This window comes from Pteropus vampyrus, unplaced genomic scaffold (assembly GCF_000151845.1).
Source record: "Pteropus vampyrus isolate Shadow unplaced genomic scaffold, Pvam_2.0 Scaffold9, whole genome shotgun sequence".
Lineage (NCBI taxonomy): Eukaryota > Metazoa > Chordata > Mammalia > Chiroptera > Pteropodidae > Pteropus > Pteropus vampyrus.
Genome location: NW_011888790.1, coordinates 12,325,648 through 12,351,433, shown reverse-complemented (window position 1 = coordinate 12,351,433; position 25,786 = coordinate 12,325,648). Strand labels below are relative to the sequence as shown.

Here is a 25,786-nt window from a genome sequence, read left to right as displayed (position 1 = left end):
CCCTGGGAGATGCATTGTTTCTGATTTTAGGAAGGTGGCCAGAAAAATGGCGGCTGGCAGAAACTGTAATTTGGCCCTGCTGTGAGCTACTGAGGGCACAAACACACGAGAAAAGAATTGTAATGTGTGGGTTGTGCTTGTGCTTCTTGTTATGAGGTTTAAAAAATGAACTTGTTTTCTATAATTATGCACAGCAGGCATAGAACTTACTACCTCAGAACTTGCTTGAAAACTTGTATAAGCATTGATTGACCCTTGAGAATAAAAGGTACAGATCTCAGCTGAACATTATATGCTTACCCATGGAACAAAAAAGATTAGAGAAATGAACTTGAAGGGAGATCTATGGTCAGAGGTAGGAGAGAGATTGTGGAAGAAAATGGTTTATGTTCATCTTCTAATAGAGAACCAAAGCCACGTGGGCCCGTTAGCCTAGAGCAGGGTTTTTCAGCCTTGGCACCGTTGACATTGTGGATGGAATAATTCTTTGTTCAGGAGGCTGTCCTGTGCATTGTAGGATGTTTAGCAGCATTGCTAGATGATAGAACTCCTTCTTGCCAGCTGTGGCAACCAAAAGTGTTTCCACATACTACCGAAAATTCCCTGGGGAATTTTTAAAAACTAAATTAAAACTAAAAACTAAATTCTCTAAGTTTTTAACCACTGGCCAAGATGAGTAGTTAATCTTTATAGAAGATAAATATCTTCCTATCTGTCTAATTTAGTGTTCACTAAGAGATGATATACTCTAGTACACGGCACCACTCACTGAAAGAAGAGACAGGTATTAGCTACATATACAGCGACATGTAAGCCAGTCTAATTCATTCAGACAAAATGTATATGCTCTGTAGGCAAAGATTTTGTCTGGCTTGAATCCCTAATGCCTAGAATAGTGACTCACATATAATTGGTGTACAATACATATTTGCCATAACTTAGGTAAAGAATGTGTGATTAAATATTGCCTAAATTCTTGACTTAAAGAACATAACACGTTTGGTTCTTATTCTGAATGATTACTATAAAGACCGGTTTACATCAGAAATTGACCTATATTAATTGAAGCTGTAACACAATATTATTGTAGAAAATTGTAGAAGCTGTAACACAATATTATTGTAGAAAATATTTAAAGATTCAAAATTGTCAGGCCATTACAAATAGAGACACAGAACTGATTTCTAACATAAGTAAGGATGATTATTAACTACATAACTAAAAGCAGTTTAGATATTGTAATATGCAATTTTCATTTGGGTATTAGATTAAAAGAAAATCTTTTTAGCAGAAATACTAAGAAAAGAGAGCATTTATTTTACCTATAGTTCAGACCTCTCCTTTCAGTCAGTTGAAAACTATTGCTGTGATATGTATTGACCCAAGGAATATTGGCCCATAAATATCGTGATATCAACTGGCCCAAGAAATAAAGTCCTAGAACTATGTGGCATATAACCGAACCTATTTATATGTATTGCCTATCTATTATCTGTCACCATATAACCTGAATATATCTATATACATATTACCCTTAGGCATTATACAGTAAGCTTCGCAATATGCATTATGTCATTTTCACAATCCAGGATATATATCTTCAAGTGTGGTCTTCTAAGTTGTTGTTTTCCTGGTGAACTACTCAAATAGGGCTTATAAAAGAACTTTCAGAAAATAACCCACATTTAAGAATTGGGACAAACTAGTGAAAGAAAGAGAAGGAATGTCCAGGAGAAAAATTGTGATAACAGGGGATCCTGGAATGTAAGTTTCAAGGTCACTAGGAACTTTTAAGAGAACAGATTTTATGAAGTGAGAGCCAGATTACAAGGGCTTGACAAGAGAGTAAACAGATACTGTGATTTTAAAATAGTGATTTTTCAGAATTTTGCAGTAAAAAAAGTACTAAATCAAGGTAAGAAGATGAAGGGAACTGTCTTTAGGATATGAGAGACGTAAGCATGTGTATAGACAGAGAAGTTGCTAAAAGAGAGAAAGATTTAAAAAACTAAGCTAAAAAAGGAGATATTTATTGCACCATAGCTCCAGAGGAAAAGTGCAAGTGTATGTATTGTGAGGTGGGGAGTGGGGGAAAAGGGGTAGGATTAGCCCGAAGGAAGAGAAACAAGAAGCATGAAAATAAAGATGTTTATAAGGAAGGGAGATAGAATTGGTAGAAACACTAATTGGATGCCCTTGGCCTTCACATAAAGTATAAAACAAGGTCATCCACTGAAAGAGAAGGCATTGAGGGGTGAATTTCAGATGTCTGGAGCCTGGAGAAGAATGTATTGAAGAGTGGCTGTGAAAGCCCATTTCGTCACATGAATTGGTCTTCCATACTTAGTGGCTTGGGGATGGAAAATGAGAAATCAGATTGTAAGATCTTAGGAACTGTTTAAATAGAAATATTAGGAATCTAGAAAGGTATAGAGTTGATATGGAGAACTAGGAAAAAAATACAGAGAAGATTGTATTTTGAGTAGAGAGTAGCATATGTAGTGTATAGTCGTACTCTAAGAAATAACAATGTGATGTGCATTCAATCATTTTTATGTTGTCAGTACTTCACTTTCTTCTAACACGATCCATAAAGGTAAATCTTTGAGATTGCCCCATTCTAAATTTCTATTGTATGAATTTATTTTATTTTGTATTTTTAGTTAACCTAAGAGAAAAGCAATCATAAATACCAAAGCTTCAAAATATTCCACCTGTTCAGATTTGTCCAGTATTATAATCCTGCTCCATTTCTGTAGTGGTATCTGCCACATACATAATTTAAATTCAAGTTTAGAATCAGGAAGTGGGTATATAAGAAATTCTTATCCTAATACTTATTCTATAAGAGTTTTTATTGTTTAACATTATTTAAATAATTCACATTGTTAAAATTTTCAGAGACAGATAATAATTTGATTATCTTAAGAAGTATAATGGTAGAAGTGAAAAATGGCATAAATTGTATGGGGAGGATTTTGGTAACATCTGAAAAAGTATATATATTTGATAACCGTTGCCTCTGCAATCCCACTTCCGGGAATTTACCCTGAAGATGCACCTTCAAAATACTAAACAATATACATAAAGTTAGTCACTGTGACATAATATAGAAAAAAGTCATAAATGGCAAATTAGAGGATTTTAGTTGAGTAAATTCTGATATATCTATAAAATTGAGTACTATAAAGCCATAAAAAATAAAAGATATCTCTATGACCTGATGTGAAGTGAATTTCAAGATATATTGTTAAGTGAAATACCTTAGTGGTGCATAGGCTAAGGACGTAAAATAATAGTTAAACAATCTTGAACTTGACATAGCAGTTTTGCTACTGGCGTAGTAAATCCGAAACTAATGTTTTGTGTGTAGTAGGAGAAAATTATAAATATATGGATATTGTTAGGTTTTCTGTTCCTAGAGTGAAAGATGGGAGATATATGTATTAATTGGAGGAAAATGGAGAAAAACTCTGTAGTGTTGGATTTGACTTAGAGGTATAAGTCTGAATGTGTTATTTAAAAACAAATCCAGCCCTGCCTACCAAAAGAGCCCAGAAGAATGATATTCCAGTAAAATGAGTATACAATTACTTATAGAGAAAAATGAACTAAGACTGTTGTTTTTAAGCCTGGAAAAGGGAAGGTGTAAGAAGGAGCACCTTATCATGTGAGAAAGTAAGAGTATTCCCAAAATCTGTTGGGATGTGTTAGAAAGACACAGAAGCTGGTTTTCAGGGGTTCCCACTGGCTAAATTTGAGACAATGTGAGCATGAAAAAGAAAAATGATGGTATTAGATTATAAAAAGTTGAATAAAAAAAGGAATCCATGAGCTCAAGGTAATACTATTAAATAAAAGGATGAGAACTTTCTTCTTTATGTAGAAGCCTGTCTCAAAATGTAGAAGTAATGATAAAGTTAGAAAATCAGCTTTTTTTAATAGCCAATAAAATAAGTGATTCAGGCAAGAATCCATAGACGCTAAAACCATTGTGTAGAAGGTGGTTTGAGGAATATGATAGTAATTGTAGAGGTAGAAGCGTAAAGGTAGAAGCCTTTACAATGTATCTATCAAGGATGTTTTTGGACAATTGGGGAAATTTAAATTTTGACATTACATTTGCTAATATTGTACCAATGTTCAATTTTGGGGCATACAATATTGGTATTGTGGTTATGTGGAGAGTATTCTTGTTTCTGCTCCTAACTAGTATACTGAAGTACTTATAGATTTAATACCTACAGCTTATTTTTATATAAGTCAGCCAAAAAAAGAGTAATTCAGATATATAGACAAAGCAAATGTGACAAAAAGTTACCATTTGGTATAAGCAAAGGTTATATATGTGTTCATTGTGCTATTCTGTTCAATGCTTTTTGCAAGTTAAAAATATTTCCAAAGGTAAAGTTCAAAACATAAAAATAACAGTGAAACAACTAAAAATGCGTTGCATGGAGCAGATTGTAGAGTGGCAGATTTTAGTGAAAATATTCAGTATTAATTTAATATTTATAAATTGTATAGATATTTAATTGCATAAATTAAGATTAAATGAAATAGCGTATGTGAAGTATAAAGCATTTATATTCTGGTCGTCATCATCAGTTTCACCACTCAGGCTGGTAGATCCCTTGTTCTTGCACCACTGAAAATCTGCAGACCGTACCATCATTTCATCAATATTACCTTCTCCAAATCAATTCTGGATTTTCTGAACCGAATTTAAGCAGTCTAAGGACATAATGTGAAAATAATCAAATGATGAATGGCTCCAAACACTTTTAAATTGAAATAATTTAAAAACTGCATCAGTTTAAACATAGTTGACCATGGTGACAACTACCTCTCTAGGTCTTGAGACAATATTAGATATTAATGTATATTTTTCTAGAGTGGTTTAAATATGTTTATGCCTGCTGGTAAGTGGGTAAACCAAAAGGCCTTCACAGGTTCTCCAGGAGAAAATTGTTTAGTGATCCCACCCACAATAGCAAAGATAAGTTAATTGTCTCTACGCTTGTCTTTGTTTCATAGAAAAATAAAGTAGCTACCTCATAAAGCTAATTTACCATGGAGAGTCAAATAATGAATTTTCATGACAATGGAGAATTTCATTGCCAAAAGTTTGAATGTCCCAAATGTGATGTCTCTAAAAATTACCATTAAATAATAATTTACCATAAATAAATAATTACCATATATTTTTTAAAGAGACAGGTGATAAATTTGAAAGCTGTGCTTTTATAAAAATCATGAGAAGGATTTCTTCTATTGACATCTTGATTTATCCTACTTTTCAACAGCCAAATTAAAATCTCCCAGCTAAATTTGCCCATGCGACCTTACAGACAAACTGAGACTAAATATAAGTCAAGTTAAAGTATGTACAATATTAGTATTGAATTGATGAGCACACTGTGAAGGGTAAAGCCCACAGCTCCAATAAAATCACGGCAGAAAATATCCATTACTTTCCTGTGATGAACCAGGCCTATGTCGCAGATGTTATTTTCCATTGTGTTTCTATTAGGACTAAAATTGAATTCAGTGTAAGGCCCATTATTTCATGGTTCCTTATTGTATTAATTTCGATAGAAGACAGGCTAAATCATGTTTCCCAGAGCATAACACATATAGAAAACAAGCTCGATGTAATAACTCCATTAGCTTAGAAGTGGATAGCAAATCAAATCCCTCCTATGTGATTTTTGAAGATGCAATAAAATGCTTTTCATAGAAACTTGCTGGAATTTAGATAAATAGTCACTACAAAATAAAATATAATCTTAAAGAGCAGTGGAAAGTACCTGTAAAAGTAACCAAACTAACCACTGGATGGCATTGTGACTACATTACAATGTGTTGTCAAGATTAAGTATTTGTCTCTAAAAACCCCCACATCATTAGCAGGAAGCTCCAACAGGATGATGCCAATTTCTGTTCCTAATTATGGGGTGTCGAAGGTATATAGTTTTCCAACATCCCAAAGCGACTTGGCAATACCATTCCGAAGGACCAAAAATGATTAAATTATTCCACCTCCAGTATTGTAAACAGTTCTCTAGATCATGTCTCTCAAACCACTGTTTCCTTAACCCTTGCTATTGGCAGTTCCCTCATCCTTTTTCCTATCTAGATTGCCCTTCTTTTCCAGGTCACTTGAGGGTACATGCTATTGGATGTGCAGTGAACTTATAGGACTACACTCTGCATTTTCAGGGTGCATTGCAGTCTTGAATTGTAAGCTCAATTCGGGGAACCACATTAAGGCCATAATTTAAGCCCCATAATGCAATTACAGTAGTCCCCCCTTATATATAGTTTAGCTTTATGTGATGATTTCAGTTACCCATGGCCATTCCCTTATTAGTGTATCATGATAGTATGTTATTACCTGCCTGCATTTTATTGCACCTTGTAATAAATCTTCAAATATTCTAAACTCTTTTTACCTATTATTAACTAAAACCTATTTTTACCCTGATGCTTCCTAGCCTCTTAGTTGCCTATAAGGCCCAGAGAATAGCTCAGTATTTGTTCAGTATTACTTTTAGATGATTAACAAGCAGCACTTACTTAAACCACTTACATTTTCTGTACTTACGCCGTTTAAGTCTTCATTAGTATCACCAACAACTTCTAGCATGGGTGTCAATCTTCCTCCACTGGCTTCTACTGTATCTGCCAACATTCTTGGAGGCATCTTTAGTGGTTTCAAAATCAATTGATGACCTTGTGCTATTTAGCCTCAAAAAGTCCTTTTTTTCCCCCCAATTCTAATAATTTTCATAATTATAGATTAGGTTTCATCTCTGGGCATTGCTCCACTTTCCATATTATATATTGCAAAATTTCTCTCTTTCACTATAGTCTTTTTCTTTTCTCTATAAATCTGTTCATTATTTTCTTCATTCTCTATCTACCCTTTGTAGCCCGTGACACAGATACCAGCAACTGAGCCTGAACCCTCTAACATCTATTTAATATTATTCCCAAAGAACGTCACATTCACTTAAATATATACCACCCGTGTTTGCTAATTTTAAACACTTTAAAACAACTGGCTATTCCTTGCCTCCTAAATACTAATAAAGAAAGTCTCAGATCATTCTGACTGTGTTCATTAAAAATTCACTCCAGCGTCAAGTGGGTTTTCATTGATGCTTGGGAATTCTTTTAGTTATTTCTTCTGGGCTTTCTATCAGACTCCTCTTGGTAGGCCTCTTTCCTTTTGCCAGTCTAATTTATATTCTTCTTTTAAGTCTAACTCAGATGCCATCACTCTTCTAAATTATTTTCCGATCGTTCCATCCATCTGGACTCTTTCTTCTTTGAACCCCATGCATGTTGTCTCTCCCTTAGGATAAGAACATTTATTTTCATCTCTTATATGCCTACTAATTGAAGGGGGAATTTCCACTGCATTCCCTAAAGGAAAAATAAGGAATAGGAAGTGACACATCTTTTTGGCTTCCTTCCTCCATCCATCTTCCTCAGGGGAGAAATGCCTGGTCTGATAGATAAATCTGGGAGAATGAATTGTGCATATTTGGCCCAGGGCATCTGAGGATTTTACTACCTTCCCACCTGCCCACATAGAGGGTGCATGCTATTGGATGTGCAGTGAACTTACAGGACTACACTCTGCATTTTCAGGGTGCATTGCAGTCTTGAATTGTAAGCTCAGTCAAAGAACCACATTGAGGCCACAATATAAGCCCCATAATGCAATTATAGTAGTCCCCCCTTATCCACAGTTTAGCTTTATGTGGTTTCTGTTACCCGTGGTCAACCGTGTTCCAAATCTATTAAATGGAAAATTTCAGAAATAAACAATTCCTAAGTTTTATATTGGGTGCTGTTCTGATTAGCATGATGAAATCTTGTGCCATGTTTCTCTTTCCCACGTGGAATGTGAATCTTTCCTTTGTCTGCTGTCTCCACTCTGTGTACATTACCCGCCCATTCGTCACTTTTTTGGCGCCTTTCTTATCAGATCGACTGTCGTGGCATTGCAGCGCTTGTATTCAAGTCATTCTTATTTTACTTAATAATAGCCCTAAAGGGTAAGAGTAATGATGTTGGCAATTCAGAAATGCCAACAAGAAGCTGTAAAGTGCTTCTTTTAAGTAAAATGATGAGACCAGTACAATAAAATATTTTGAGAGAGGACATTCACATAACTTTTATTATAGTATATTATTATAACTGTACTATTTTATTAGTTGTTAGTTTCTTACCGTGCCTAATTTGTAAATTAAACTTTATCATAGGTGTGTATGTATAGGAAAAAACAATATGTATAGAATTTGGTACTGTCCATGGTTTTAGATATCCACTGGGGGGTCTTGGAACATATTTCCCGTGAATAATGGGAGACAACTGTAATATTCCCCAAGAAACTACTATTTTGATCTGTAGTAGCTTGAGTCCTCAGTCTAACTTTCATATAGTTTTGGACTCTGGAAGAAAAAGATACGGATGCTATTAATTAGTCTACTAAAATCCCAAGAGTTTGTATACCTTTTATGACACATCATTTTATTCCTTGGTCATCTCTTTTATTAGATGCAAAACTCCTTTTTGAGGTCAGGAACTTTTAGTGATCTATATTGTATGTAGTAGCATGAAGACACATATTCATTGACTTGAACTATGCTGTCAATGTGAGAAAGGCATCTAGGGTTTGAAACCCTGTATTGTTGTCAGATATCACAGTATTTTCATGGGAAGATGCTTCTGCCATAGGCTTAAGAGAAAATGTCTTACTAACACTAATATGTGAAGTTGCAGAATAGGTCATCAAAGTTCCAGAATAAAAACTGATTAAAACAGAGAACTATAACTCACTAGAAAATTGACAAACCCTACATGGTATGAGTATTTTTTAACTCATAAATTTAATTCAGAGTGTTATAAAGACCATCATATTAATTTTTTTCATACATAACAGACCCAACTCTCTATAAAAATGTTTTAAGATAGAACAGAGAAAGGAAAATAAATGAAATAACAAAAAAATAATAATTTTTCACAATGATTTTTGTCTGTTCTTCTCAAAGAATGTCTTACTAGTTAAAAGCTGAAGTATTTGAAAATAAGTGCCAATATACCTAAAGTTAGATTATCTAATGTATACATTTTATGCTTACAAGAAAGTTTAAATTATGTGAAGTTTATACATTTAGATCAAAACATCTAGAACCATTCTACATGCAATAGTTGTAAAACTCCAGTGCATTAAAATGTTGTTGTACATTTTAATTTGTCTGCATCTCTATAAATTACTTAGGCACTTGGATAATTCATTTTGAATTTTTTTGACAGCATTTTTCTCTATTACAGAAATCAGTAAAAGAAATACAGATTTACATGATGTAGTAGTTAATATACCTTAAAATAAGAGATCTCTAAATCTAAAAATCTTAACAATAAGCATTTATTGAACATTTATAATATGCTAAATACTGTGTAAGTATAGCAAGTCCTTGAATAATGCTATGCTATTTTGTTCAATGTCATTTCATTATAATGTTGATGAGAAGGAAAATAAAAATAAAAAGATTCCCAGCAGGGGACACTATCTGTGTGCAGTTGTCCTGTTTTCCTCATATCTGCATGGGTTTTCTCCAGGTCCTCTGATTTCCTCCCACATCCCAAAGATGTGAACTTGAGGTAAACTGGTGTGTTTAAATTGTTCCAGTATGAGTGAGTGTGGGTGTGAGTGTGCCCTGCGATAAAAAGGCATCCTGTCCAGGGTGGATGCCCGTGTTGCCCCGTGAGCCGCAGGGAGAGGCTCTGGCCACCCAAGACCCTGAACTGGAATACGCAGGTTGGAAAGAATTATCTTACTTATTTTTATCAATCTTTCTTAAATGTATGTCTAGCTCACATTTTTTCCCAATTTTTATTATTAGAAGTGTTTTGGGTCTTTATTTTGAAGTTTAGTGTATTTTTGTGACCAGAAATAAGCCACAAGAACTTGACTTTTGTTTCTATCATTTAGCCTATGGTAAAAATAGTTCATTTTGCTTAAAGTCAGTTTCCAACAACGTATCTACAATGTTAAGTGAGAACTTACAGTACTATCATTTAATTTTCTCATTAAAACAAGAAGGGAAACATCTTTATTATCCCCATTTCATAGATGCGGAGATGGAAGTTAGGAGAGACCAAGTAGCTTATTCAAGTCACACAAGGAGGAGGGCTAAGATCTAAATACAGATGGTTCAACTCCAGGGCCTGTGTTTTTAATCCCTCAGCCACCTTATCCCTCTTCTGGAAAATTATGCAGTAGTTTTGGCAGATTCACCCTATAGAAATGAATAATTGAATTCTGGAGGAAATATATGAAAAGAAATGGGGATTAATTTGAAAGATCTATTTTATATATGACAATGTGACTAATATGAAGGTAAAATGATTCTTCATCTTCTATGGTTATCTATTAATAGGAATAATCATCTTCCTTAAATATTGATCTCCTCATGCTACACTCCTTCTCTGACACATACATGGCAAAACCCAATAGTCTCCTTTCAAAAATAGTTCCTTTATTCCACACTACCAACAGGTCAAATCTGTTGTAGCCTTTGCAGGTGAATTTCCCACACCTTTGAACCTTCACTGATTCCATCTTCTTCCAGAGAGGGCTTTAAAATTGACTCATTACATCCAGTGAACCTCTAAATAATTTCGTGTGCAGGTTCCTGTGATAATAATAAGCTGGTAGCTAAATATGATTATATATAAGTCAATTTTTCCCTGCATAAGTTCTTATATTTTCTCTTTATTTATTTATTTTTTTCATACCATTTGTACTTTAGACTTCTAGAAGTCAGGGACATAAATATTTTGCAGAAGTCCTCTATTGACTAGTGGTATATTAGTACCTTCATACAACTTAAGTGTAGCTGGCTACTTGACTAAACTGTTCTTGTGTGAATTTCTGGAGCAAGAAAAAAAAGTAAGTAAGAATTATCTAAAAAAATGAAGCACTGGCATTAGTGAGTTAATATCTAGTTCTAAGAATGGAATTTTTCTTTAAGAAAGACATTTGCAAATGCGGAAAATCACAGACTTCTTGCTGTCCCTTGATTCATTCACAATTTCATCAGGGGCTCTCATTTAAAAGAATTTACATTGTTGAGAATCCTTTTAATTTTCCATTCACAAAAGCATTCAATGGGTGATTGCTGCAAATAGGGAAAATTGTTGCTCAGGTATTCAGGATGCCTTGAAAAGAATATTGAAAATTTTAAAGATAAGGGAACTAATGTCCCAAAAGGATATGAGGAAGCTATTTAGAAACTTGATTATTGATGATTGTCGTGGAGGCCTAGGTAAATTAGAAAATGTTATCTGCTAATTGAGGCAAACCTATAGATAATTAGCCTCTCATCTCATTTTACCTTATGCAATTTAGTAAACAATAGCTAGTTGTTACCTCAAAAATCACATTCTTATCCTCAAATAACATATATACCTAAGCTCAAATATTTATGAGGACCAAGCTCTAGTTTGAAACAATCCTTTCAATGAAAAAAATTTTAGGAAATTTTATATTATTTTCTAACCATAACAAGTACTGTCCCTTATCTTCCTAGTGACTGTACGGAAAAAATTTTAAATGTAAATTTAAAATTCAATGTAAAAACAAGGTGTCTTGATTCTGTAAATATTCATTATTCACCAGTAAGAACTAGTGGTATTCTGTGGAAAGAGAGAAAGCATTAAATTTAGTGCAGGGTATCTTTTCCAGATTTAACTATCACTTGGAGGGTTTATTAAAAATGAAGATTTCTTAAAGATTACGCCAAGCATTTGCCCGACACAATATTGGTCACTTTTGTTCATTATAGTGCTGAATCCTCACAACAGCCCAATGAGTTAGAACTTTTCTCATTTACAGGAAACAGGCTCAGTGAAGTAATTTGACAATGGTTTTTCAAATAAGACTTTATGCCAGATTTGGTTAACTTCACTAAGCTTCCTGTCTCTTCGCATGTCTAAGCAAATCACTGGAAGACTAAGAAGTTAAGTGTATACATGTGTTTTAGACCTTAACATAATGTATTCTTAATTCTCTGTTTTAATTCCTACTTATTGGACTTTGGGGAAAGTAGAGCTACAAATATTTGGTCCCTGACATTTTAGTCTTTTAATTTTTTTGTAAAAATAAAGACCATCTTCTACAAAGGAAGCTCAATAAGTTCCAGTTGTACATTCTTCTACAAGTCATTTGACATACATTTTATGCTTCATATCATTAAATTTTATTAAATACATGAGTGTTTAAGCTTATCGAGGGAAGGAAAATAAACATACTAACACTTTATTGTAGTATACATTTCACTCCATTCCCACTCCCTTGCATACACACATATACCCACACCCCCACCCATCAGGACATAGGAGAGTATTTTGTACACAATTAATTCTTAAGTATTATTGATGCTGGGTAACAGATTTAACCATTAAAGTGGCTTATGACATGAATAAATTTTTGTTTTTTGTTTATTTCCTTTATACCTTTAGAGACCCAAAGTATGCCCCATCTTTCCTTGAAATGGTAAGATTTTCGATGCCAGGATTTGTCCACTATTTCTCTGTTCTCTCCATAGGGATACTGAGATGGTTATTTGATAAGGACTCAACATAAGAACACACTTAAACTGCCTACCTTTTCTAAATAGATATTTTGATTTTACAATTGTATTTATTTTGTTATATATGTCATTCCTTTAATGATAATACATTTCATAATTACTCCAATTACAATGTTACTATTGTGTTTCATTGCTTAAAAATCACTTTCATTATAGATATCATTTTATTTGAGGTAATTTACAAAACATTACCGTGGTAGAAATTATGACACTAGTCTTACATATAGAAAAGTGAGACTCGGAGAAATTAAATGATTTGCTCAAGAGAACACAGATAGTAAAACTAATAAGTTTTTCTAAGTAAGATTTTTCAAATACTAAGTCCAAGGGTACCTCCACTCTGCCAAAGCTGTCTCTGAAAATAACCTTCCCCTAGAATCAAACTAACATTTGTATAGAATCTGTAGTGCTTTCATGTGCATTATCTCATTTGATCCTCACAAAACTGAGGTAGCTGGATATTTTTATGCCCATTTTGATGTCAATTACATTTCTAAAAAAGGAAGAAGAACATGTTCTCACCTAGGGTTTGGGACTGTTTGTGAAGCTATTGAACCATTAGTAGGGCCTCCCAAAAATAAATAACATTTTGGACTAAAGAGATGACCTAGATAGGTATTTAATATCCAATTTCCCCCGCTAAAGTGTTCTTCTTTAGAGTATCATCTTTGTCTCCCAGATGTTCTCTGTAGTTTATACATAAGTATAGAGCTTAGTCTTTCCTGAATCGAATATGAAGTGACCACTATTAAAATCAGCTTTTGAATTCTATCCTATGCATTGAATGTTTAGTAATGATGTATTCTATTGTAATTGTTATGGTAGAATTGACCAGAATTGAATTTTTTAAAAAAGTAATTACCAACAGAACTTTTCACAGACTCTGACAATTGGTATATATTTCAAAATTCTAAAGTACTTTCTGAAAAATTATTTGTAGCAAAATGAAGTTTTGCAAAAGCAGGTCTCATGGCTCAAGTTCCAGATGACAGAAAAAAGTAAATATTTTTTTCTATAGGTACTGCTCTATGTTTTGTATAATCAAATCTTGGAAACCCCTGGTTGATGAATCCTGCATATATTCAATTTTGATTATTCTCGAATGGTTTTTCATTTCCATTTGGAAAGAAAAGATAATGATTTCTTGTAAACAGTAATAAGTTTCTGTAAGAAGTCAGGTAGTCAAAATGAGAAAAAGTAAGGAAAACTTGAGTTCAGTGAGTAAAATTTTAGTAATTAGATTTTATCCTGAAGCAGCTAAAGAAAGTTTTCTATAATATAATTATTTAAAAGAAAATGCGCTTCATTGCTCATCCTATTGTGTATGTTTAATATATATCTTTATAAACAATGGAGATGGTTGACAATTCAGTTTCCATTTAATATGCACTCGTTACCTTATAGAATAGGCTAGCAAAAGATTGAGTTATGTTACAAGGATTAAAAACAAGCAGATTAATATTCACTTATTTAGGAATGGGAGTCAGGTCTTCAAATAGCAAGTTCTTGATGATAGAAACTCTTGGGTTATTATAAGGTTAAATAATTGTTTCAAATTACTATCTTCCGCTGCAATCAAGATAAATTTTTAAGACATCTGCTCAAAGGATAAATTTTCAGTGAAACACATTGTAATGGAATAGTCTTCACAGCACAATCATCATGTAAAATCAGCAACCATATTTTCCTTAAAGAATATAGAACACCAAAAATTTTGGAATAAGTTTAGTGAACAAAGACTTTCTAACACTGTTCTAAATCTGAGTTGGGATGGTATCCAGCCCATAAAAAAGCTTTTATTTGTGAAGAATCTTCTCAAGCTACAAATATATAATAAATGTGGCTATTTAAATACCATATAAGTTATATAATTAATCAACAGTTTTTCCCCTAACTTTCAATTACAATTTACAACCATAAATGACATAAGAAGAAAAATAGTTTTGAAAGATAAATGCAGCAAAAATGTCACCCAGAAAAAATTTTCTTAAATGATCTTAGGTAATATTTATCTAAGGAAATTCATTTCTAAACATAAATGGGATATCCTTAAGCAAAAATTTTGATGATGAAAAAACTTTTCTCCCACTTTCACATGGATTTAGTTATAAGGTACCTCATTTCCTATTTATCAAAATTTGTGCCCGACTCATTTACAAAAGACTAATGATAGCTAGAAGTTCAGTTCTCTAGATATTTGCCTTTTATTTTACATCAGTGTCTTAACTAATGGGGTAAATCTCTATCAACAGTGATTTAGGTATGCAACAGGGTTTTGATGTATTGTCATTTTCCTTTATGTTTTTGATGTTTTTCATTTATTAAATATAAAAACCAAATATTTCTTGACCCATTTAAAAAACAAATGTAAATCTAATCCACCCACTTTGCAAAGTAAACGATGCCTGTTGCAGCATGCCCTCTCTCATGAGAAACTAATATTTTGACATATCAAAAAATGATTAAACATTAAATCTCCAAAGCCAAAAGAAAATGGGCTCAATAGAGACTGCAGCTGCTGAGAAAAGCCATTACTAAGGAGTTTGCTTTACATGTGTTTCTCTAGGCATGCTTCAAAGCTGGCAAATAGACATGGTTCCTTCCAATTTTTCTCATCTGGTTTAGCACAGCTAACACTGACGTGGGTGGATCAATTTGTGAGTATTTCACAAATACACAATTTTTAATTTAGTGAGACATTTTATACTACTTCTTGTGATGTTTTTGTAAAACAAATTTAAAAATGAGGACCGAAAGGACAGTTGAGTATAGATGAATCTATAGTTGGTAGAACAATTGAAAGCTAAAAGAAAATAATAAAGTAAAGCACAGAAAAATATTAATAAAGCACACACTAAATTCTCTGTGCATGCTTCCAGGCTAAGTGGTTCACCACAGCAGTGTCTTGGCACTAGTAGAGTTGGCCTTCCGTATCAGCAGGGTTTGAATCCACAGACTCAACCAGCTTTGAATCGAAAAAGTGTTTTTATCTGTGGTTGGGAATCCGTGGATGTGGAGGGCCGACTGTATGCATTGCTCTGTCATTTTATATATGGGACTTGAGTTTCCATGGATTTCGGTATCATGGAGTTCTGGAATCAATCCCCCACAGACACTGGAAGATAACTATATTTCATCAAGAGTAAAGTATCAACATTTCTTAATTACCTAAAAAATATGATTTGATGTTGTCCCTGTGATAATATTATCATGATGGATTTTTTTTTTTTTGGTGGAAAATAAGTTGCAGATTAGGAGTACAGTGGGTATTGTGAATGTGATACAGATGGATATGTCTTCAGTATCTGTGTCATGGTTGAAGAGAGGTAAAAATCCGCACCCCAAAGGCACCACCCAGATTTCTTTATCATTCAGTATTTTACCAATAATTTGATTGAAGAAAAGAAAGTATATTTGGGGCACTAATGTGCACACCTAACAAATTGTTAAGGACTTTTGATCTTTGAACAAATTTTCCCCTAGATTTGAAAAGGTTAAAAGTATAAGCCTAATAGTAGACCAGCAGAGCATTCTCACTTTAGGGTTTGCTACACACCCGCCTGATAAGCCTTGGTCTTCCACAAAACTCAGTGCTCTTAAGTGATTGTGGGTGCCACTGTCCAATCAGTAATTTATTTGACTAAGTCAAAAGGAAAGGCCATTGACCTACCTAGAAATGAAAACATCCGAGAACAGGGTTTTCAGTGCAAACAAAAACTCAGAAGATTGACCCTGGCAATGACCGACAGTATGAGGCTATTTAAGTTCTTTTTGTCTTGTTCCTTGACTCTTAAGTGTGTATAAGTCGTCCTTCTTTAAGCATTGCTTTAAGGAATATAGGAGATGACTTACCTAAAATGCATGGCATAACACTTAGCACTACCTTTAGGAAGTAGTTTCCTGAAGAAAACTATGTAGATTGCAAGGACCCAATCAGTCAGATAAATTCATACTCGTGGATTAGTCCTCTCTCAAGCAGAGGAACAAGAAGAGAATGTTCTTTAATTTATGATCAAAGGTATATTTGCAGTTACCAGCAAGGAATTTTTTAATGAAGATAAATATAGAAGATAATTTACCAGCTAGAATTCTGGATAATGGCAGAAGAGGCCAAATAGATAAAATCACCGAAATCTTACCCTATGTATAAGCATGCATGCCAGTGTGTGTGGTATTTCCTGGTATATAGGAGTAATTCAGGCAAATGCAAATGATGCTGTGGTCATTTGTAGGAAATAGTGAAGGGTACTTAATGTAATCTAATTATAAATCAGTTTTCTGTGGACCTTCTTAAATGATATTTATGTTGGTGGACAATATTTCTTGTGAACATTCACTGTGTCTGAAAATAGTCCATGAAGTGAATTGTACATCTTTACACTTGGAGCTGTGAAAAGTGATAGATGATTGAAAAACTCTATCCAAAATCTAGAACAATGGGCCGCCCACATAAAATAAAGTTCAATAGGGAAAATATAAAGCCTTGCAATTAATTTCAGAACAAATAACTGCAAGTACTGAATGTGTAAAATTTATCTTGGAAGTTAATATGAAAAATAACTAAGGGTTTTTATTGACTGAAACTCATTAGGCAAGTATAAAACGACATAAATGCCGAGGGAAAAACTCATGTGATACTGGATTGCATTAGCATACACTGCTCAGCATGAAGACAGTAATGGAACCATTGAATTCTGAAAGCGTCAGAGAGAATCTTCATGATGGCTTAGTTCTAGTTGTCATAATTTAAGAGGGACACTGACAGAATGGATTTGTTCAAAGGAGACTGAAATTTTGCAACACTAGAAGGAATTAGAAATATTAAAATTAAAGACTATAAGGCAAGGTGTTGTCTTTAATACTGAAGGTTGTCATGTGGAAGCACATTAGGGTTATAAACTGGCAACTTTTACTGTTCATTTCTCTCCTAGACAGTTTTTCTTCAGCTTGTATGGTGTTTAAAATAAAGAATCTCATTGTTTCCACCTTATCTTACAAAATCTGAAAATTTGGCAACACGATAGTTTGAGGGGTTGTCACTTTTTTAGATAGGGCTTTATTCGTTGTGCCGTATAGTCCTCACCATTCTCTATTGTCCTCAGCACTGAATTCAAGTATCTTTTGATCTTATCATATTACATTGTTGTTTTCTTATGCTGGAGAAATAGTTCTTCATTTCCATGTTTCAATTGAAAGTGGAAAAATGAAAATAGAGTAAGAAGGGCATTTGTTTTAAGAAAACTTTTTTTGGTAGAGGTAAAGAATGCATCTTCATAGTCAAAAGAAGGGTGTCAACGTCAAAAGCATATAGTTCCAGATATTATTAGGGACAGGCCCCAGCTTAAGTGTCTCAAACACATTCCTCTGTAAGCATTTGGATTTGTTACATGTGCTCTATAAAGAAGAGGAGCATTGTATGACAACTGCAGGAAAATGGGCTTTGTGTAGGCTAGGTATACATTATGAAGCTTGAGGGCTTTCGAGCAAGGTTCAAATCCCCACTCACCCATTTACCAATATGTGACCTTCAGCAAGTTACTAAACCTCAGATTTTCCTCTTTTATAAAATGAAGATTTGAGTATCTCTCAAGCAGTTATTTATAAGTATTATAAATATCAAATGTAAAATGTCTCACAGATATAAGCATTCAGTAAATCACAGTTGTTTTAGTTTCTTATTAAATAGTATTGTTTAGTATAAGCTAAATATTCTTTCTACCTAAATATAACTTACTTTGAAGTCCTGTGGTTGAATCATTTCTACTATCCCTTATATTTTTCTCATGGCAACTTTTTATGCTACAGCAGCAATTTTCACTATGAATAGATGACTCTCAAATTTATATCTCTAGATATGACCCATCTCCAAAATTATAGACTATACATTTTCAAATGTACTTGAGTCATTTTAACTTGTGTATCCTTGTAGCACGTTTAACACAGCACAACTAGAATTGAAATTTTTACTCCCTTGCAGCTAAATTGCTATACTTCTTAACTTCTTATATCTCTTAATGAAACCATCTTTCTCTCAATCCTTAAGGATCATTGATATCAAGACAAAAATTTTATCTTTATAGTATGCCTCGAACCCCTATCTTTTCACTTATTCCTAATGCTTTCCCCTAGGTCAAGCCAGCATCTCTTATTGTAGGTGGCTCCATCCACTTGCATGGTTTCATTGATCATATCACTTGGAGCTTCCTAAATCAATTACCGCTAGCCCTGTTCTCTTTCCCAATGAGGAGCCAACTACCTGCTGACATCTCCACATTTCAGTCCTACCTTTATTTCATCCTCAGCATATCCAAAGCCAAACTCATGATATCAAAGCCCAGTATGCTCTTCTTATTGTGATTTTGGTCTCAGACACTATCTTGTTAGTCATCTTAGATATTTAATGGTTATCGTTAAAGCTCTCTCCCACACCATCTGTGTTTAGTAGCAAAACAAAACCCAACAATTCTATTTTAAGGAAAAAAAGTGTTTTTTTTTTTTGTAGAGGTGAAGAATGCATCTTCATAATCAAAAGAAGGATGCCAATGTCAAAAGCATACAGTTCAAGATCTCATTAGGGACAGATTCAGCTCAAGTTTCTCCTTATATACAGTATCATTTCTTCCTCCAGTCACTACTGCCATTTATTCTCAACGTCTCCATTATGTTTTTATATAACAACATTCAATAAGTATTTTTTCAATTGATTTATGTGCTAATTTACTCAGTGACTAAGACAGGTAATTAAATCTTCTTTTGTTTCACTTATTATACTACATTTCATAGATTCTAAGAGGCACTTTTACATTTTTATATCTACGAAATTAGAATGTATTTTATGATAGATGGTGTTTAATTAGGAGCATTTTTATTTCTTAGTGTTTTTTAAAATCATGTACTTTACAATAGATGGTGTCTTGGATTTGATGAAACATACTAATAGTTTTCTGAATACTTTCCCAGGCTCTATGATTTCTCTGTTTCCTCTCTTTCTCATCACTTCCCAGTGATTTTTCTTTTGTCAAGAGTCAGAAGAAGTCTTAGAAAACAAAATGCTGAATATATTTGCCTAATCTCTAAGCCTAATTTCCATATTGCACTTTTTTCATTATTTAGTCAGAACCCACCATCCTGTACTCCAACTTAATGTTTACCTCTGCTTACCTGCTTTAGAAATCTTTGTTGTTTCTTTCTTGTTTGTAGGATAAAAATCCAAACTTTCTCAGCATAATATAAAAGGCCCTTCCCCATCTGGTCGTAATGTAATTTCCATGCCTTTCTTCATTTCTCCCACACACTTTAAATGCCATTTTCACAGACTGTATCTTTGTTCCTTGAACAAATTGTCATGCCTCAGTACATCTCGTATGTTTTGTCTTGAAAGACTTTCTATCTTTTAAAGTTCAGTTCTAACATCATCTCGCAGAAGTATTTCCTGCATCCCCCTGAGAGAGTCATTCTCTATTTCTTATGTTTTATAGCAAGGTGGCTGAAATCAGGGGTTCTGGAGCCAGACTGCATGAGTTTGAGTCTGAGCTCCAGCACTTACTAGCTTGATAAATTAGTAGTCACTTAACTTCTTTTTGCCTCATTTTCTCCATCAGTAAAGTGGGGATAATAATAGCACTACTTAAAAGGTTGTTGAGAGATTTATATGAGCTAGTACATTTAAATCACTTAGGAGAGTTCCAGGTGCATATTAAAGGTACAGTTTTCAGTATAATGTTCTATAATTGTTTGTCTCCCCAATTAAATAGCAAGTCTTTCCCTCACAGGGACACTACAACCCCCAATATAGTTCCTGACACATACCCACACTTTATAAGTATACTTACTCAATGAATGGGACATCAGATGAACATTGAATAGAAGCACAAATCTACTGTGTATGGTCAAACAGGTAAGTTATTTTTGTTAAATTCTGTGTACACAGAGAGTTAAACATGTTTAGGGCTTCAGTTAAAGTCGGGGATTTCTTGTCACCTATTTCTTTGAACAGGAAGTCTTAAAATAGTGGCAGGACTGAGGTTGTGTCTGAAGCAGCTATTTCCATTTTCTCACCTCATGCCAGTCTGTCTTTTGCAGTTTTTAATTGCCCAAATAGGATAACTTGGTGTCATAACTCCAACCAGCCACATCAATGCAAAGGGTGAATGATAGTCATGCCTATAGAATATTGTGCTTTTAAAGGTCATAGCTAAAATGTTCCCTTGCCATAAGCTGCAAGAAGTTCACTTTGTCTTGTAGAATAAACTTGCTTGACAGTGGAAAAGACGGGATCCTAAGCACAGTGGGGTGCAGAGATGGCAGGGGAAGGAGTGATGACTGAGCCCTAGGACTGGGCTAGTGATCCTTCTTGAACCCTGCATCTTCTTAGCACTTTTCTCTCACACCACTACCTTTTCTTCCTCTCCACTCATCTGTCTCTCCTGCCTGAGCCAATCCAGGAGGTGACAGTTTGGATACTTCCTGCCTATCTTAATGAGGGGAAAGGTGACCTGGCAGTATTTGCGTGTGCAATTGGCTGTAATGCTTGCCAAGGAGGATCTTTTTCTGAGTTATGATACTGATTACATCCATAAGGACTTTAAATTGTGTTAATTTTTTTTTTTTTTACTATTTTTTAAAAAATTAAATAAACGATTTAAAAAACATAAATTAAAAACTGAACAGCCTGTAGTTTTCATGTAGTTTGGGATAAGCATGGCCTCTGAAGGTAAACTAGCTCAAAGCATTAAACACACACACAATAATTATCCTGTAAAAGCAAACTGTGTATCAAATGAGCACCCAGAAATTTTCTCTGACAAAAATGGGGCTATGTGGCTTCATGCATGAGCTTTATAGTCAGATAGATCTACCTGAATAAGCCACAAAATCTTGCTATTTAATTTTATAAGATCCTATTGGGTCTTGATTTTGTCATTTATAAAAGAAGTGATAATAACACTCATTGTCTTGTCCCAGGTTGTTCTTACTATGAGGTTATATATGCAACACACTTAGCACAGAGTATATGATGTAGATGTATAATGCCCAATGTTAAACTCAAATGAATTTTAATGTGGTCCCTCTAGAAATATTGGTAGAGAATGAATAAATGATTTAGTAATCTCCATACATATGTTATAAAATTGTTATCAGATTCCTATAGATTGGTGAAAATAATCAAGTTCTACTCTATAAAAAGAGGGCACTCAAAAGGGGCCCGAAGTTGATAGAAGAATTCCTTTTCTTCCTTCTGAAAGAGATTCACTGCTAAAAGTTTGACAGAGGAAAGTTCATTTTATTTTAAGACTCATTTTAAAAGCCAAACTAGATATTCTAATTTTTTTTAAAAGAGTGCATTAATGGAATCATAACTCTGATAGGCTCTTTCCTGATATATAAAGTACATTTAAAACAATTTGTATTTAGAGACATCACCCTGTGAATCTAGGACACTAATTATTCACAGATTTTAAACAAAATGTATACGGTTGATTTGGTGCCTAGATGAAAGTTTTATTCTATTTTAAAAGAATATAGGTCAACAAAGAAATTCAAGCATGTTTGGTTTGTTGATGCCTCAGAAACAATGATTATAGATGAATATAAATTTTTATATTAAATAGTGATATTCTAGAGAGTCTCCACTTTTAGATATCTGAATTTTTAATTAATAAAGATGAACAGCAGAACTTTTGATATTTAGAGTCTATGTAATCCCTCTTGGCAGCCTTTTTAATGTTTTATTTTTGATAAAATAATTCTTCCTATGGAAATTTACAATCTTTATTTTTATCTTTTTTACATTTGTTTAGTCCTCCATGGCAATGGGTATAGTTCTTTAGCACATCCTTTGGCAAAGTATTACATATTTTAAGTAGAACAATCTCATTTTTCCATTCACTTAATGTTGGTATACTTTTAATTTCTAAATTTGGCTCATGAATTGAGTCAAATATTTATCTTTCCTTTTCTTGCTCATCAGATCCTGAGCATAAGCCCTCAGAGGAATAGCATGGTGGTGCCATGGCCAGATGGCTGTTTTATGTGGGAGTAGAGAGAATTTCCTGGCTCTTTGGTAAGTTTCTTGTAGATAGATTCAGTAACAAGTACCTCTAAGCATTCAGTGTAATTTCAGTGGCACAGAAGCAGCAGTTTTACCCTATGCCTTGGTTGTCACATTGACTCCAGTGGCTCAAATCCGTATGCTTTTCCTTCTGAACTGATCTTCACAAATTCCCAGGCGAAGCTATTTAGCAATTTGCCTTCATTGTCCTTCTTCAAGGCATTTCAGATTCTCTACTCATTTTCACTATGCAGTCGCAGTGCCCCAACAGCAATATTTTCTCAAAGCTTCACTCTTCAGAACTTTTCCTGTCTTCTACCAAAGTGAGCAAAAATGTACTTACTGGATAAAATGTTATCTTTCCCCCCGTTATCCCTCTATGAGAGTGGTGAACACCATGGATGCTGGAGTTAGACCTCTTAGCTCCATAGACTAGCACCAAAACATATTAGCTGTGTGACCTTGTATTTCACTTCTCCATTCTTCAGATTCCTTGTTTGTTAAAAACAGAGGCAAAAAACAAAAACAAAAAAACCCCCAACAATCCCATAGAGTTGTTTTGAGAATTAAATTCCTACCTGTAAAGTCCATAGAACAACATGGTAAGTGCTCAAGAAACATTAACTATTATTTAAGGGTAATATCGAAGTAATCTAAAATAATAGTTTTTGGGGGTAATTTCTCAAATCTTAGCTCTGCAGTGGCTCCTTAGCACATCTTTGGCTATTTTAACTCTGAGTTACACCCTAGAAATTTAACCATGAATCGGGTTAATATTAACACAAGCTCAGAAACCTCAGTCACGCTTCATACACATGATTAATAGAAGGTAGTTGAAGAATGTATAATACAGTGAGGATATCACTGTATTACAAAAGTTTATAAAGTCAGGGGCTCACTTCTCAGATTCGCCATTTAAAATCTGCTTGGCTTTATAAGGTCTTCAACCCTTCTGAACATCAGTTTCCTTTATTGCAAAATGGAGACAATGTTTTTAGCAACAGTAATTTATAGGTGGTACATCTTTTATGTTCGATTTCTGAACCTCTGAAGTCTAATTGAAAATATGGACAGACAGACTATGGAGAGTTGTATAACACGATCATGATGACTAATTTTAAATAAAGCTCCCCTCCCCCGACAAATTTTAAAATTTCCTAAGAAAGTATGGTAACAAATAATTTTTCATGCCACAAAGCTTATCATTTACAAAGTCCCCCCAATGAAGTAAAAACATTTGAAACTAACACCATTTCAGTAAAAGAAGTGTTACCAGTGTTACACAGTTTGAATCAACCTTCTCCTGTTTTAGGGTAATTTGTATATAAAATGTATTATCTTTTCCCTGCTTATGTTTGTTTTTCTAGCCATAATTAATGTGTTCCTATTGTTCATAAATTGAGTTTTTAATCATAGCCATTCTATAACAGATGCATTAGGGTAGCCTACAAACCATTAAAAATTATAGCTCAATTTTTCTTTTAGACAGTGAAACAGAATAGAATTTTCCTGTGTGTTCAGCGGATCTTTCCTCCATCCAAATTTCTGTAGAAAGTTAGCCAGAAACATAGGTTTACTATTAAATTCAAACACAAGAGAATTTAGGCTGCTTGTCATCTTGTCGGTCATAGGGATAATAAAGACCTTCTAGTTTAAAATTTCCATTTTCCAGATGACAAAAACTGAGAAAACTGGGAAATTAAGTAATTGGCTAATCCCTAGACCCTGGGCTGGAACCTAATAAGGCTTTCTTTTGTATTTGATGCATTATAATTCATGTTTTGTGTTGAGTCATTGATCAAGACTTGGGAAATAGGTGTTTGTGGTTCATTTTCAAAGTAAATGTAGCTTTATCTTTCAAGTCTTGAATTTCCTTATATATAACTGAGGAGAGTAGTAAGGCTGGATGAAGCTAAGCACTTCTTTAATCATTAAAAAAAGCTTGATTTTTTGTTGTTGTTGTTGTTGTTGTTTATAATTAACAATCCCATGACATTGATCCACCAAAATTCTTCCCTATTCCCTGCATGAAAACTGTTTGAGGGCTTCCCTGATTTGATCTATTGGCGTTTCCTGTATTTCTAAAATCTTGAATTTTTTCTTTGGATCTAAGTGAAGTGCAAACTGGAAAACATACTAATACTCTTTTAAACTTCATATTTATAAAATGTGATATTTTACTTGCCTAAAAGCTAAACATTCTTTTTTTCCTCTTTAGAAGGTTTAAAAAATAGGGTGCAACAAGAGAACATATAGGGAAGGGTAGGGATAGGAAAGGGCATTTCATAATCACTTGAAAAAATGAAAACAAACAAATCCTGTAACTCAATTTGAGACATTAATTTCATGCCAGAAATTAAATGAGAAAGCTGTTGTTTAACAGACGATTTCAGGCAAAATTGTCCCTGAGAAACTATAGCCTAAGAGTATTCAAAAGGCAGGTGATGTTACATGCTTCGGAAGGTTAAATAAGCTGTTCATAAAATTATTTCTGTATTTGTTAAGAACAAAACAATTATTGGAGTAAAAAAAAAATTACCCAGAATGTGTTTATTGAGGTATGTCTTTTTAAAAGACTCTGTCCTGAGATTTTACCAATGAAATTAAGTGTCTATATCCTTAATAACTAGGGTGCTTGAGGACATAGTTTCCAGTTCCTGAAAACTGAATGAGAGGTAAAGATTCAGAGAAAATGATAGATTTAAAAGCTTTTTCATGTGGCTGCCAGGCTCTGTGTGCTCTGCTGATCTTGCAAAATAGGCCTTCTGGTAAATCTTTCTTATGTGTAGATGAAAGCCATTTATCACGGAGCAGCTGCAGGAGTGAAAAAGACTTCTGGTATGGCAGTGAGGGGACTGGAACATGGTGCCACTACTGAGGTCTTGAGTTACCTAATATATAAATGAGAGTAATACGACTGGATGAAACTGAAGGTTTCTCCTAGGTCTAAACCGGCCTTACTTCTTCTTACATTTTTTTCCCTGCTTTTGGTAAACTACCATCAGTAAATTAACTTCCATAGTTTAGTCCTGAAAGGAAAGCTTTTTGCTCTTAGCAAAAATTA

At 33.9% G+C, this 25,786-nt stretch overlaps 1 protein-coding gene across 4 annotated transcripts in view; it reads right to left on the bottom strand.

Moving 5' to 3' along the window:
* The window catches only part of SYT1 (synaptotagmin 1), a 509,772-nt gene that overhangs the window by 215,173 nt on the left and 268,813 nt on the right, over positions 1–25,786 (bottom strand). The gene's annotated exons all lie outside the window — the stretch shown is intronic.